The sequence below is a fragment of the Micromys minutus genome (assembly GCF_963924665.1).
Source record: "Micromys minutus genome assembly, chromosome: 28".
Taxonomy (NCBI): domain Eukaryota; kingdom Metazoa; phylum Chordata; class Mammalia; order Rodentia; family Muridae; genus Micromys; species Micromys minutus.
Genome location: NC_137963.1, coordinates 27,345,727 through 27,360,511, shown reverse-complemented (window position 1 = coordinate 27,360,511; position 14,785 = coordinate 27,345,727).

The window sequence follows — 14,785 nt, the reverse complement described above, 5'->3', positions numbered from 1 at the left end:
TAAGTGAAATTTCTGCCTTTTTGCCCCCAAATAAGGGGAAATTCAGCATTTTTACTTCAAAATAAGGGGAATTTCTGAATTTTTGCCCCAAAATATGGGAAATTTCTGCATTTTTGCCCCAAAATAATAAAATTTCTGCTTTTTTTCTCTGAAATAATTGAAATTTCTGCAATTTTGCCCCAAAAAAATGAAATTTCTGCAATTTTGCCCCAAAATAAGGAAAATTTCTGAAATTTTGCCCCAAAAGAAGTGGAATTTCTGAGTTCTGCCCCAAAATATGGAGAATTTCTGACTTTTTGCCCCAACATATAGAGAATTTCTGCCTTTTTGCCCCACAATTAGGGGAATTTCTGCATTCTTGACCCAAAATACGGGGAATTTCTGCCTTTATGCCCGGAAATAAGGGGAATGCATACCTTTTTGCCATACAAAAGAGAAATTTCTTCATTTTTGCTCCAAAATAAGGGGAATTTCTGCCTTTTTGCCTCTAAATATGTGGAATTTCTGTCTTTTTCCCTCAAAACAAAGGGAATTTCTGTCTTTTTTGCCCCAAAATAAGGAAAATTTCTGACTTATTACCCTGAAATAAGTGAAATTTCTGCAATTTTGCCTCAAAATATGGGAAATTTCTGCATTTTTGCTCCCAAATAAAGGGAATTTCAGCCTTTTTACCTCAAAATAAATGGAATTTCTGCAGTTTTGCCACAAAACATTAGGAATTTCTGCCTTTTTGCCCCAAAATAAGGAAAATTTCTGCCTTTTTTCCCTGAAATAAGTGAAATTTCTGCAATTTTGCCCCAAAATAAGTGAAATTTCTGCAATTTTGCTTCAAAATAAGAGAAATTTCTGGAATTTTGCCCCAAAATAAGTGGAATTTCTGAGTTTTGCCCCCAAATAAGGAGAATTTCTGTCTTTTTGCCCTAATATATAGGGAATTTCTGCCTTTTTGCCCTACAATTAGAGGAATTTCTTCAATTTTGCTTCAAAATACGGGTAATTTCTGCTTTTTAGCCTAAAAATAAGAAGAATGTATACCTTTTGCCACAAAAAAAATGGAAATTTCTTTATTTTTGCTCAAAAATAAGGGGAATTTCAGCTTATTTGCCTCTAAATAAGTGGAATTTCTGTCTTTTTCCCCCAAAACAAAGGGAATTTCTGTCTTTTTTGCCCCAATAAGGAAAATTTCTGACTTATTAGCCTGAAATAAGTGAAATCTTTGCAATTTTGCCCCAAAATAAGGGAAATTTCTGCCTTTTGGCCCTGAAATATGTGAAATTTCTGCAATTTTACCCCAAAATAAGGTGAATTTCTGCCTTTTTGCCCCAAAATAATGGGAATTTTTGCCTTTTTGCCCCAAAATAAGAGAAATTTTTGCTTTTTTTCTCTGAAATAAGAGAAATTTCTGCAATTTTGCCCTAAAATAAGGGAAATTTCTGCAATTTTTCCCCATAATAAGGGATATTTCTGCAATTTTTCCCCATAATAAGGGGAATTTCTGTTTTTTGCCCCAAAATAAGAGAAATTTCTGCAATTTTGCCCTATAATAAGGGGAATTTCTGCCTTTTGCCCCAAAATAAGAAGAATTTCTGCCTTTTTGCCCCAAAATAAAGAAAATTACTGTATTTTTTACCCCAAAATTAGGTGAATTTCTGCAATTTTGCTCCAAAATACGGGAATTTTCTGCCTTTTTCGCTGAAAATAAGGGGAATTTCTGCCATTTTGCCGCGAAATAATTGAAATTTTTGCAGTTTTACCCCAAAATAAGGGGAATTTCTGCCTTTTGCCCCAAAAATACAGGAATTTCTGCAATTTTGCTCCAAAATACGGGAAATTTCTGCTTTTTTGCCCGAAAATAAAGGGAATGTATACCTTTTTGCCATAAAAAAGGGAAATTTCTTCATATTTGCCCCAAAATAAGGGGATTTTTTGCCTCTTTGACTCAAAATAAGTGCAATTTCTGCCTTTTCCCCAGAAAATAAAGAAAATTTCTGTCTTTTTGCCCCAAAATAAGGGGAATTTTTGACTTTTTGCCCGAAAATAAGGAGAATTTCAGCCTTTTTACCTCAAAATAAGGGGAATTTCTGCGTTTTTGCCCTAAAATATGGAGAATTTCTTCCTTTTTTGCCCGAAAATAAGGGGAATGCATAACTTATTGCCATTAAAAAAGGATATTTCTTCATTTTTGCTCCAAAATATGGGGAATTTCTACCTTTTTGCCTCTAAATAAGTGGAATTTCTGTTTTTTCCCCCAAAACAATGGGAATTTCTGTCTTTTTTGCCCCAACATAATGAAAATTTCTGACTTATTACCCTGAAATAAGTGAAATTTCTGCAATTTTGCCCCAAAATAAGGGAAATTTCTGCCTTTTTGCCCTGAAATATGTGAAATTTCTGCAATTTTACCACAAAATAAGGTGAATTTCTGCCTTTTTGCCCCAAAATAATGGAAATTTTTGCATTTTTGCCCCAAAAAAAAATTTTTTACTTTTTTTACTGAAATAAGTGAAATTTCTGCAATTTGGCCCTAAAATAAGGGAAATTTCTGCAATTTTGCCCCAAAATAAGGGAAATTTCTGCCTTTTTGCTCTGAAATATGTGAAATTTCTGCAATTTTACCACAAAATAAGGTGAATTTCTGCCTTTTTGCCCCAAAATAATGGAAATTTTTGCATTTTTGCCCCCCCAAAAAAAATTTTTACTTTTTTTCACTGAAATAAGTGAAATTTCTGCAATTTGGCCCTAAAATAAGGGAAATTTCTGCAATTTTAACCCATAATAAGGGATATTTCTGCAATTTTTCCCCATATAAGGGGAATTTCTGTTTTCTACTCCCAAAAATGGGAAATATCTGCAATTTTGCCCTAAAATAAGGGGAATTTCTACCTTTTGCCCCAAAATAAGGTGAATTTCTGCCTTTTTGCCCCAAATAATGGGAATTTTTGCCTTTTTGCCCCAAAATAAAGAAAATTACTGTATTTTTTTACCCTAAAATTAGGTTAATTTCTGCAATTTTGCTCCAAAATACAGGGATTTTCTGCCTTTTTCGCCGACAATAAGGGGAATTTCTGCCATTTTGCCGCAAAATAAGTGAAAATTCTGCAGTTTTACACCAAAATAAGGGGATTTTCTGCATTTTTGCCCCAAAATTAGGGGCATTTCTGCAATTATGCTCCAAAATACGGGGAATTTCTGCTTTTTTGCCCGAAAATAAAGGGAATGTATACCTTTTTGCCATAAAAATGGAAATTTCTTCATTTTTGCCCCAAAATAAGGGGATTTTCCGCCTTTTTGACTCAAAATAAGTGCAATTTCGCCTTTTCTCCAAAAATAAATAAAATTTCTGTCTTTTTGCCCCAAAATAAGGGGAATTTCAGACTTTTTTCCTGAAAATAAGAAAAATTTCAGCCTTTTTACCTCAAAATAAGGGGAATTTCTGCATTTTTGCCACAAAATATTAGGAATTTCTGCCTTTTTGCCACAAAATAAGGGGAATTTCTGCCTTTTTTTTTTCTGACATAAGTGAAATTTCTGCAATTTTGCCCCAAATTAAAGGAAATTTCTGCAATTTTTCCTCATAATAAGGGAAATTTCTGGAATTTTGTCCCAAAATAAGTGGAATTTCTGAGTTTTGCCCCAAAAGAAGGAGAATTTCTGTCTTTTTGCCCCAACATATAGAGAATTTCTGCCTTTTTGCCCCACAATTAGGGAAATTTCTGCAATTTTGCTCCTAAATACGGGGAATTTCTGCCTTTATGCCCGAAAATAAGAGGAATGCATACCTTTTTGCCACAAAAAAAGGGAAATTTCTTCATTTTTGCTCCAAAATAAAGGGAATTTCTGCCTTTTTGCCTCTAAATAAGTGGAATTTTTATTTTTTTCCCCCAAAACAAAGGGAATTTCTGTCTTTTTTGCTCCAAAATAAGGAAAATTTCTGACTTATTACACTGAAATAAGTAAAATTTCTTCAATTTTGCCCAAAATAAGGAAAATTTCTGCCTTTTTGCACTGAAATATTGAAATTTCTGCAATTTTACCCCAAAATAAGGTGAATTTCTGCCTTTTTGCCCTAAAATAATGGGGATTTCTGCCTTTTTGTTCCAAAATAAAGAAAATTACTGTATTTTTTACCCCAAAATTAGGTGAATTTCTGCAATTTTGCTCCTAAATATGGGGATTTTCTGCCTTTTTCGCCAAAAATAAGGGGAATTTCTGCCATTTTGCCGGGAAATAAGTGAAATTTCTGCAGTATTAAATCAAAATAAGGGGAATTTCTGCCTTTTTGCCTCAAAATTAGGGGAACTTCTGCAATTATGCTCCAAAATACGGGGAATTTCTACCTTTTTGCCCGAAAATAAAGGGAATGTATAACTTTTTGCCATAAAAAAGGGAAATTTCTTCATTTTTGCCCCAAAATAAGAAGATTTTCCGCATTTTTGACTCAAAATAAGTGCAATTTCTGCTTTTTCCCCAAAAATAAACGAAATTTCTGTCTTTTTGCCCCAAAATAAGGGGAATTTCTGACTTTTTGCCGTGAAATAAATGAAATTTCTTCAATTTTGCCCGAAAATAAGGGAAATTTGTGTCTTTTTGCCCCAAAATAAGGGGATTTTCCGCCTTTTTGACTCAAAATAAGTGCAATTTCTGCCTTTTCCCCAAAAATAAACGAAATTTCAGTGTTTTTGCCCCAAAATAAGGGGAATTTCTGACTTTTTACCTAGAAATAAAGGGAATTTCTGCATTTTTGCCCCAAAATATGAGGAATTTCTGCCTTTTTGCCCCTAAATAAGAAAAATTTCTGCAATTTTGTACCAAAATAAAAGAAATTTCGGCCTTTTTGCCCCAAAATAAGAAAATTTCAGCTTTTTTTCTGAAATTAGTGAAATTTCTGCAATTTTGCCCCAAAATAAGTGAAATTTCTGAGTTTTCCCCCAAAATAAGAATTTCTGTTTTTTTGCCCCAACATATAGGGAATTTCTGCCTTTTTGCCCCACAATTGGGGGAATTTCTGCAATTTTGCTCCAAAATACGGGGAATTTCTGCCTTTTTGTCCGAAAATAAGAAGAATGCATACCTTTTTGCCATAAAAAAGGAAATTTCTTCATTTTTGCTCCAAAATAAGGGGAATTTCTGCTTTTTTGCCTCTAAATAAGTGGAATTTCTGTCTTTTTCCCCCAAAACAAAGGGAATTTCTGACTTTTTTGCCGCAAAATAAGGAAAATTTCTGACTGATTACCCTGAAATAAGTGAAATTTCTGCAATTTTGCCCCAAAATAAGTGAAATTTCTGCCTTTTTGCCCCCAAATAAGGGGAAATTCAGCATTTTTACTTCAAAATAAGGGGAATTTCTGAATTTTTGCCCCAAAATATGGGAAATTTCTGCATTTTTGCCCCAAAATAATAAAATTTCTGCTTTTTTTCTCTGAAATAATTGAAATTTCTGCAATTTTGCCCCAAAAAAATGAAATTTCTGCAATTTTGCCCCAAAATAAGGAAAATTTCTGAAATTTTGCCCCAAAAGAAGTGGAATTTCTGAGTTCTGCCCCAAAATATGGAGAATTTCTGACTTTTTGCCCCAACATATAGAGAATTTCTGCCTTTTTGCCCCACAATTAGGGGAATTTCTGCATTCTTGACCCAAAATACGGGGAATTTCTGCCTTTATGCCCGAAAATAAGGGGAATGCATACCTTTTTGCCATAAAAAAGAGAAATTTCTTCATTTTTGCTCCAAAATAAGGGGAATTTCTGCCTTTTTGCCTCTAAATATGTGGAATTTCTGTCTTTTTCCCTCAAAACAAAGGGAATTTCTGTCTTTTTTGCCCCAAAATAAGGAAAATTTCTGACTTATTACCCTGAAATAAGTGAAATTTCTGCAATTTTGCCTCAAAATATGGGAAATTTCTGCATTTTTGCTCCCAAATAAAGGGAATTTCAGCCTTTTTACCTCAAAATAAATGGAATTTCTGCAGTTTTGCCACAAAACATTAGGAATTTCTGCCTTTTTGCCCCAAAATAAGGAAAATTTCTGCCTTTTTTCCCTGAAATAAGTGAAATTTCTGCAATTTTGCCCCAAAATAAGTGAAATTTCTGCAATTTTGCTTCAAAATAAGAGAAATTTCTGGAATTTTGCCCCAAAATAAGTGGAATTTCTGAGTTTTGCCCCCAAATAAGGAGAATTTCTGTCTTTTTGCCCTAATATATAGGGAATTTCTGCCTTTTTGCCCTACAATTAGAGGAATTTCTTCAATTTTGCTTCAAAATACGGGTAATTTCTGCTTTTTAGCCTAAAAATAAGAAGAATGTATACCTTTTGCCACAAAAAAAATGGAAATTTCTTTATTTTTGCTCAAAAATAAGGGGAATTTCAGCTTATTTGCCTCTAAATAAGTGGAATTTCTGTCTTTTTCCCCCAAAACAAAGGGAATTTCTGTCTTTTTTGCCCCAATAAGGAAAATTTCTGACTTATTAGCCTGAAATAAGTGAAATCTTTGCAATTTTGCCCCAAAATAAGGGAAATTTCTGCCTTTTGGCCCTGAAATATGTGAAATTTCTGCAATTTTACCCCAAAATAAGGTGAATTTCTGCCTTTTTGCCCCAAAATAATGGGAATTTTTGCCTTTTTGCCCCAAAATAAGAGAAATTTTTGCTTTTTTTCTCTGAAATAAGAGAAATTTCTGCAATTTTGCCCTAAAATAAGGGAAATTTCTGCAATTTTTCCCCATAATAAGGGATATTTCTGCAATTTTTCCCCATAATAAGGGGAATTTCTGTTTTTTGCCCCAAAATAAGAGAAATTTCTGCAATTTTGCCCGATAATAAGGGGAATTTCTGCCTTTTGCCCCAAAATAAGAAGAATTTCTGCCTTTTTGCCCCAAAATAAAGAAAATTACTGTATTTTTTACCCCAAAATTAGGTGAATTTCTGCAATTTTGCTCCAAAATACGGGAATTTTCTGCCTTTTTCGCTGAAAATAAGGGGAATTTCTGCCATTTTGCCGCGAAATAATTGAAATTTTTGCAGTTTTACCCCAAAATAAGGGGAATTTCTGCCTTTTGCCCCAAAAATACAGGAATTTCTGCAATTTTGCTCCAAAATACGGGAAATTTCTGCTTTTTTGCCCGAAAATAAAGGGAATGTATACCTTTTTGCCATAAAAAAGGGAAATTTCTTCATATTTGCCCCAAAATAAGGGGATTTTTTGCCTCTTTGACTCAAAATAAGTGCAATTTCTGCCTTTTCCCCAGAAAATAAAGAAAATTTCTGTCTTTTTGCCCCAAAATAAGGGGAATTTTTGACTTTTTGCCCGAAAATAAGGAGAATTTCAGCCTTTTTACCTCAAAATAAGGGGAATTTCTGCGTTTTTGCCCTAAAATATGGAGAATTTCTTCCTTTTTTGCCCGAAAATAAGGGGAATGCATAACTTATTGCCATTAAAAAAGGATATTTCTTCATTTTTGCTCCAAAATATGGGGAATTTCTACCTTTTTGCCTCTAAATAAGTGGAATTTCTGTTTTTTCCCCCAAAACAATGGGAATTTCTGTCTTTTTTGCCCCAACATAATGAAAATTTCTGACTTATTACCCTGAAATAAGTGAAATTTCTGCAATTTTGCCCCAAAATAAGGGAAATTTCTGCCTTTTTGCCCTGAAATATGTGAAATTTCTGCAATTTTACCACAAAATAAGGTGAATTTCTGCCTTTTTGCCCCAAAATAATGGAAATTTTTGCATTTTTGCCCCAAAAAAAATTTTTTTACTTTTTTTACTGAAATAAGTGAAATTTCTGCAATTTGGCCCTAAAATAAGGGAAATTTCTGCAATTTTGCCCCAAAATAAGGGAAATTTCTGCCTTTTTGCTCTGAAATATGTGAAATTTCTGCAATTTTACCACAAAATAAGGTGAATTTCTGCCTTTTTGCCCCAAAATAATGGAAATTTTTGCATTTTTGCCCCCCAAAAAAAAATTTTTACTTTTTTTCACTGAAATAAGTGAAATTTCTGCAATTTGGCCCTAAAATAAGGGAAATTTCTGCAATTTTAACCCATAATAAGGGATATTTCTGCAATTTTTCCCCATATAAGGGGAATTTCTGTTTTCTACTCCCAAAAATGGGAAATATCTGCAATTTTGCCCTAAAATAAGGGGAATTTCTACCTTTTGCCCCAAAATAAGGTGAATTTCTGCCTTTTTGCCCCAAATAATGGGAATTTTTGCCTTTTTGCCCCAAAATAAAGAAAATTACTGTATTTTTTTACCCTAAAATTAGGTTAATTTCTGCAATTTTGCTCCAAAATACAGGGATTTTCTGCCTTTTTCGCCGACAATAAGGGGAATTTCTGCCATTTTGCCGCAAAATAAGTGAAAATTCTGCAGTTTTACACCAAAATAAGGGGATTTTCTGCATTTTTGCCCCAAAATTAGGGGCATTTCTGCAATTATGCTCCAAAATACGGGGAATTTCTGCTTTTTTGCCCGAAAATAAAGGGAATGTATACCTTTTTGCCATAAAAATGGAAATTTCTTCATTTTTGCCCCAAAATAAGGGGATTTTCCGCCTTTTTGACTCAAAATAAGTGCAATTTCGCCTTTTCTCCAAAAATAAATAAAATTTCTGTCTTTTTGCCCCAAAATAAGGGGAATTTCAGACTTTTTTCCTGAAAATAAGAAAAATTTCAGCCTTTTTACCTCAAAATAAGGGGAATTTCTGCATTTTTGCCACAAAATATTAGGAATTTCTGCCTTTTTGCCACAAAATAAGGGGAATTTCTGCCTTTTTTTTTTCTGACATAAGTGAAATTTCTGCAATTTTGCCCCAAATTAAAGGAAATTTCTGCAATTTTTCCTCATAATAAGGGAAATTTCTGGAATTTTGTCCCAAAATAAGTGGAATTTCTGAGTTTTGCCCCAAAAGAAGGAGAATTTCTGTCTTTTTGCCCCAACATATAGAGAATTTCTGCCTTTTTGCCCCACAATTAGGGGAATTTCTGCAATTTTGCTCCTAAATACGGGGAATTTCTCCCTTTATGCCCGAAAATAAGAGGAATGCATACCTTTTTGCCACAAAAAAGGGAAATTTCTTCATTTTTGCTCCAAAATAAAGGGAATTTCTGCCTTTTTGCCTCTAAATAAGTGGAATTTTTATTTTTTTCCCCCAAAACAAAGAGAATTTCTGTCTTTTTTGCTCCAAAATAAGGAAAATTTCAGACTTATTACACTGAAATAAGTAAAATATCTTCAATTTTGCCCAAAATAAGGAAAATTTCTGCCTTTTTGCACTGAAATATTGAAATTTCTGCAATTTTACCCCAAAATAAGGTGAATTTCTGCCTTTTTGCCCTAAAATAATGGGGATTTCTGCCTTTTTGTTCCAAAATAAAGAAAATTACTGTATTTTTTACCCCAAAATTAGGTGAATTTCTGCAATTTTGCTCCTAAATATGGGGATTTTCTGCCTTTTTCGCCAAAAATAAGGGGAATTTCTGCCATTTTGCCGGGAAATAAGTGAAATTTCTGCAGTATTAAATCAAAATAAGGGGAATTTCTGCCTTTTTGCCTCAAAATTAGGGGAATTTCTGCAATTATGCTCCAAAATACGGGGAATTTCTACCTTTTTGCCCGAAAATAAAGGGAATGTATAACTTTTTGCCATAAAAAAGGGAAATTTCTTCATTTTTGCCCCCAAATAAGGGGATTTTCCGCATTTTTGACTCAAAATAAGTGCAATTTCTGCTTTTTCCCCAAAAATAAACGAAATTTCTGTCTTTTGCCCCAAAATAAGGGGAATTTCTGACTTTTTGCCGTGAAATAAATGAAATTTCTTCAATTTTGCCCGAAAATAAGGGAAATTTGTGTCTTTTTGCCCCAAAATAAGGGGATTTTCCGCCTTTTTGACACAAAATAAGTGCAATTTCTGCCTTTTCCCCAAAAATAAACGAAATTTCAGTGTTTTTGCCCCAAAATAAGGGGAATTTCTGACTTTTTACCTCAAAATAAGGGGAATTTCTGCCTTTTTGTCCCAAAATAAGGGAAATTTCTGCCATTTTGCCCACAAATAAAAAAAATTTCAGCCTTTTTACCTCAAAATAAAAGAAATTTCTGCATTTCTGTAACAAAATATTAAGAATTTCTGCCTTTTTGCCCCAAAATAAGAAAAATTTCTGCCTTTTTTCCCTGAAATAAGTGAAATTTCTTCAATTTTGCCCCAAAATAAGGGAAATTTTGCAATTTTGCCCAAATGTAAAGTAAATTTCTGCAATTTTGCCCCAAAATAATAGGAATTTCTGACTTTTTGCTCCTGAAAAAAGGATGTTTTCTGTCTTTTTGCCCCAAAATAAGGAGAATTTCTGCATTTTTGCCCGAAAATTATGAGAATTTCTGCAATTTTGCTTCAAAATACGGGGAATTTCGGCCTTTTACCCCCAAAATAAAGGGAATTTCTACCTTTTGCCCCAAAATATGGGGAATTTCTACCTTTTTGTTCCAAAATTAGGAAAATTTCTTCAATTTTGTACCATAATAAAAGAAATTTCTGCTTTTTGCCCCAAAATAAGTGTAATTTCTGACTTTTTGCCATGAAATAAATGAAATTTCTGCAATTTTGCCCGAAAATAAGGGAAATTTGTGTCTTTTTGCCCCAAAATAAAGGGAATTTCTGCTTTGCCCCAAAATATGGGGAATTTCAGCATTTTACCTCAAAATAAGGGGAATTTCAGCCTTTTTGCACCAAAATATGGAGAATTTCTGCCTTTTTGCCCCAAAATAAAGGGAATTTCTGCATTTTTGCACCAATATTAGGGGAATTTCTGCAATTTTTCTCCAAAATACGGGTCATTTCTGCCTTTTTGCCCAAAATTAAGTGGAATTTCTGCTTTTTTGTCCCGAAATAAGTGAAATTTCTTCAATTTTAGCCAAAAATTAGGGATTTCATCTTTTTGCCCCCCAAAAAAGGGGGAATTTCTGCCATATTGCCCTTAAATATTTGAAATTTCTGCAATTTTACCCCAAAATAAGGGGAATTTTTGCCTTTTTGCCCCAAAATAAGGGGAATTTCAGCGTTATTACCTCAAAATAAGGGAAATTTCTGCCTTTTTGACAAGAAATATAAAGAATTTCTGCCTTTTTGCCCCAAAATAAGGGAAATTTCTGCAATTTTGCCCCAAAATAAGGGGAATTTCTCCTTTTTTGCCCCAAAATAAAGGAAATTTCAGCCTTTTACCAGAAAATAAGTGAAATTTCTGCAATTTTGCCCCAAATAAGAGAAATTTCTGCAATTTTGCCCTATAATAAGGGGAATTTCTGCCTTTTGCCCCAAAATAAGAAGAATTTCTGCCTTTTTGCCCCAAAATAAAGAAAATTACTGTATTTTTTACCCCAAAATTAGGTGAATTTCTGCAATTTTGCTCCAAAATACGGGAATTTTCTGCCTTTTTCGCTGAAAATAAGGGGAATTTCTGCCATTTTGCCGCGAAATAATTGAAATTTTTGCAGTTTTACCCCAAAATAAGGGGAATTTCTGACTTTTGCCCCAAAAATACAGGAATTTCTGCAATTTTGCTCCAAAATACGGGAAATTTCTGCTTTTTTGCCCGAAAATAAAGGGAATGTATACCTTTTTGCCATAAAAAAGGGAAATTTCTTCATATTTGCCCCAAAATAAGGGGATTTTTTGCCTCTTTGACTCAAAATAAGTGCAATTTCTGCCTTTTCCCCAGAAAATAAAGAAAATTTCTGTCTTTTTGCCCCAAAATAAGGGGAATTTTTGACTTTTTGCCTGAAAATAAGGAGAATTTCAGCCTTTTTACCTCAAAATACGGGGAATTTCTGCTTTTTTGCCCGAAAATAAAGGGAATGTATACCTTTTTGCCATAAAAATGGAAATTTCTTCATTTTTGCCCCAAAATAAGGGGATTTTCCGCCTTTTTGACTCAAAATAAGTGCAATTTCGCCTTTTCTCCAAAAATAAATAAAATTTCTGTCTTTTTGCCCCAAAATAAGGGGAATTTCAGACTTTTTTCCTGAAAATAAGAAAAATTTCAGCCTTTTTACCTCAAAATAAGGGGAATTTCTGCATTTTTGCCACAAAATATTAGGAATTTCTGCCTTTTTGCCACAAAATAAGGGGAATTTCTGCCTTTTTTTTTCTGACATAAGTGAAATTTCTGCAATTTTGCCCCAAATTAAAGGAAATTTCTGCAATTTTTCCCCATAATAAGGGAAATTTCTGGAATTTTGCCCCAAAATAAGTGGAATTTCTGAGTTTTGCCCCAAAAGAAGGAGAATTTCTGTCTTTTTGCACCAACATATAGAGAATTTCTGCCTTTTTGCCCCACAATTAGGGGAATTTCTGCAATTTTGCTCCTAAATACAGGGAATTTCTGCCTTTATGCCCGAAAATAAGAGGAATGCATACCTTTTTGCCACAAAAAAGGGAAATTTCTTCATTTTTGCTCCAAAATAAAGGGAATTTCTGCCTTTTTGCCTCTAAATAAGTGGAATTTTTATTTTTTCCCCCAAAACAAAGAGAATTTCTGTCTTTTTTGCTCCAAAATAAGGAAAATTTCTGACTTATTACACTGAAATAAGTAAAATTTCTTCAATTTTGCCCAAAATAAGGAAAATTTCTGCCTTTTTGCACTGAAATATTGAAATTTCTGCAATTTTACCCCAAAATAAGGTGAATTTCTGCCTTTTTGCTCTAAAATAATGGGGATTTCTGCCTTTTTGTTCCAAAATAAAGAAAATTACTGTATTTTTTACCCCAAAATTAGGTGAATTTCTGCAATTTTGCTCCTAAATATGGGGATTTTCTGCCTTTTTCGCCAAAAATAAGGGGAATTTCTGCCATTTTGCCGCGAAATAAGTGAAATTTCTGCAGTATTAAATCAAAATAAGAGGAATTTCTGCCTTTTTGCCTCAAAATTAGGGGAATTTCTGCAATTATGCTCCAAAATACGGGGAATTTCTACCTTTTTGCCCGAAAATAAAGGGAATGTATAACTTTTTGCCATAAAAAAGGGAAATTTCTTCATTTTGCCCCAAAATAAGGGGATTTTCCGCATTTTTGACTCAAAATAAGTGCAATTTCTGCTTTTTCCCCAAAAATAAACGAAATTTCTGTCTTTTTGCCCCAAAATAAGGGGAATTTCTGGCTTTTTGCCGTGAAATAAATGAAATTTCTTCAATTTTGCCCGAAAATAAGGGAAATTTGTGTCTTTTTGCCCCAAAATAAGGGGATTTTCCGCCTTTTTGACTCAAAATAAGTGCAATTTCTGCCTTTTCCCCAAAATAAACGAAATTTCAGTGTTTTTGCCACAAAATAAGGGGAATTTCTGACTTTTTACCTCAAAATAAGGGGAATTTCTGCCTTTTTGCCCCAAAATAAGGGGAATTTCTGCCATTTTGCCCACAAATAAAAAAAATTTCAGCCTTTTTACCTCAAAATAAAAGAAATTTCTGCATTTCTGTAACAAAATATTAAGAATTTCTGCCTTTTTGCCCCAAAACAAGAAAAATTTCTGCCTTTTTTCCCTGAAATAAGTGAAATTTCTTCAATTTTGCCCCAAAATAAGGGAAATTTTGCAATTTTGCCCAAATGTAAAGTAAATTTCTGCAATTTTGCCCCAAAATAATAGGAATTTCTGACTTTTTGCTCCTGAAAAAAGGATGTTTTCTGTCTTTTTGCCCCAAAATAAGGAGAATTTCTGCATTTTTGCCTGAAAATTATGAGAATTTCTGCAATTTTGCTTCAAAATACGGGGAATTTCGGCCTTTTACCCCCAAAATAAAGGGAATTTCTACCTTTTGCCCCAAAATATGGGGAATTTCTACCTTTTTGTTCCAAAATTAGGAAAATTTCTTCAATTTTGTACCATAATAAAAGAAATTTCTGCTTTTTGCCCCAAAATAAGTGTAATTTCTGACTTTTTGCCATGAAATAAATGAAATTTCTGCAATTTTGCCCGAAAATAAGGGAAATTTGTGTCTTTTTGCCCCAAAATAAAGGGAATTTCTGCTTTGCCCCAAAATATGGGGAATTTCAGCATTTTACCTCAAAATAAGGGGAATTTCAGCCTTTTTGCACCAAAATATGGAGAATTTCTGCCTTTTTGCCCCAAAATAAAGGGAATTTCTGCATTTTTGCACCAATATTAGGGGAATTTCTGCAATTTTGCTCCAAAATACGGGTCATTTCTGCCTTTTTGCCCAAAATTAAGTGGAATTTCTGCTTTTTTGTCCCGAAATAAGTGAAATTTCTTCAATTTTAGCCAAAAATTAGGGATTTCATCTTTTTGCCCCCCAAAAAAAGGGGAATTTCTGCCATATTGCCCTTAAATATTTGAAATTTCTGCAATTTTACCCCAAAATAAGGGGAATTTTTGCCTTTTTGCCCCAAAATAAGGGGAATTTCAGCGTTATTACCTCAAAATAAGGGAAATCTGCCTTTTTGACAAAAAATATAAAGAATTTCTGCCTTTTTGCCCCAAAATAAGGAAAATTTCTGCAATTTTGCCCCAAAATAAGGGGAATTTCTTCTTTTTTGCCCCAAAATAAAGGAAATTTCAGCCTTTTACCAGAAAATAAGTGAAATTTCTGCAATTTTGCCCCAAATAAGAGAAATTTCTGCAATTTTGCCCTATAATAAGGGGAATTTCTGCCTTTTGCCCCAAAATAAGAAGAATTTCTGCCTTTTTGCCCCAAAATAAAGAAAATTACTGTATTTTTTACCCCAAAATTAGGTGAATTTCTGCAATTTTGCTCCAAAATACGGGAATTTTCTGCCTTTTCC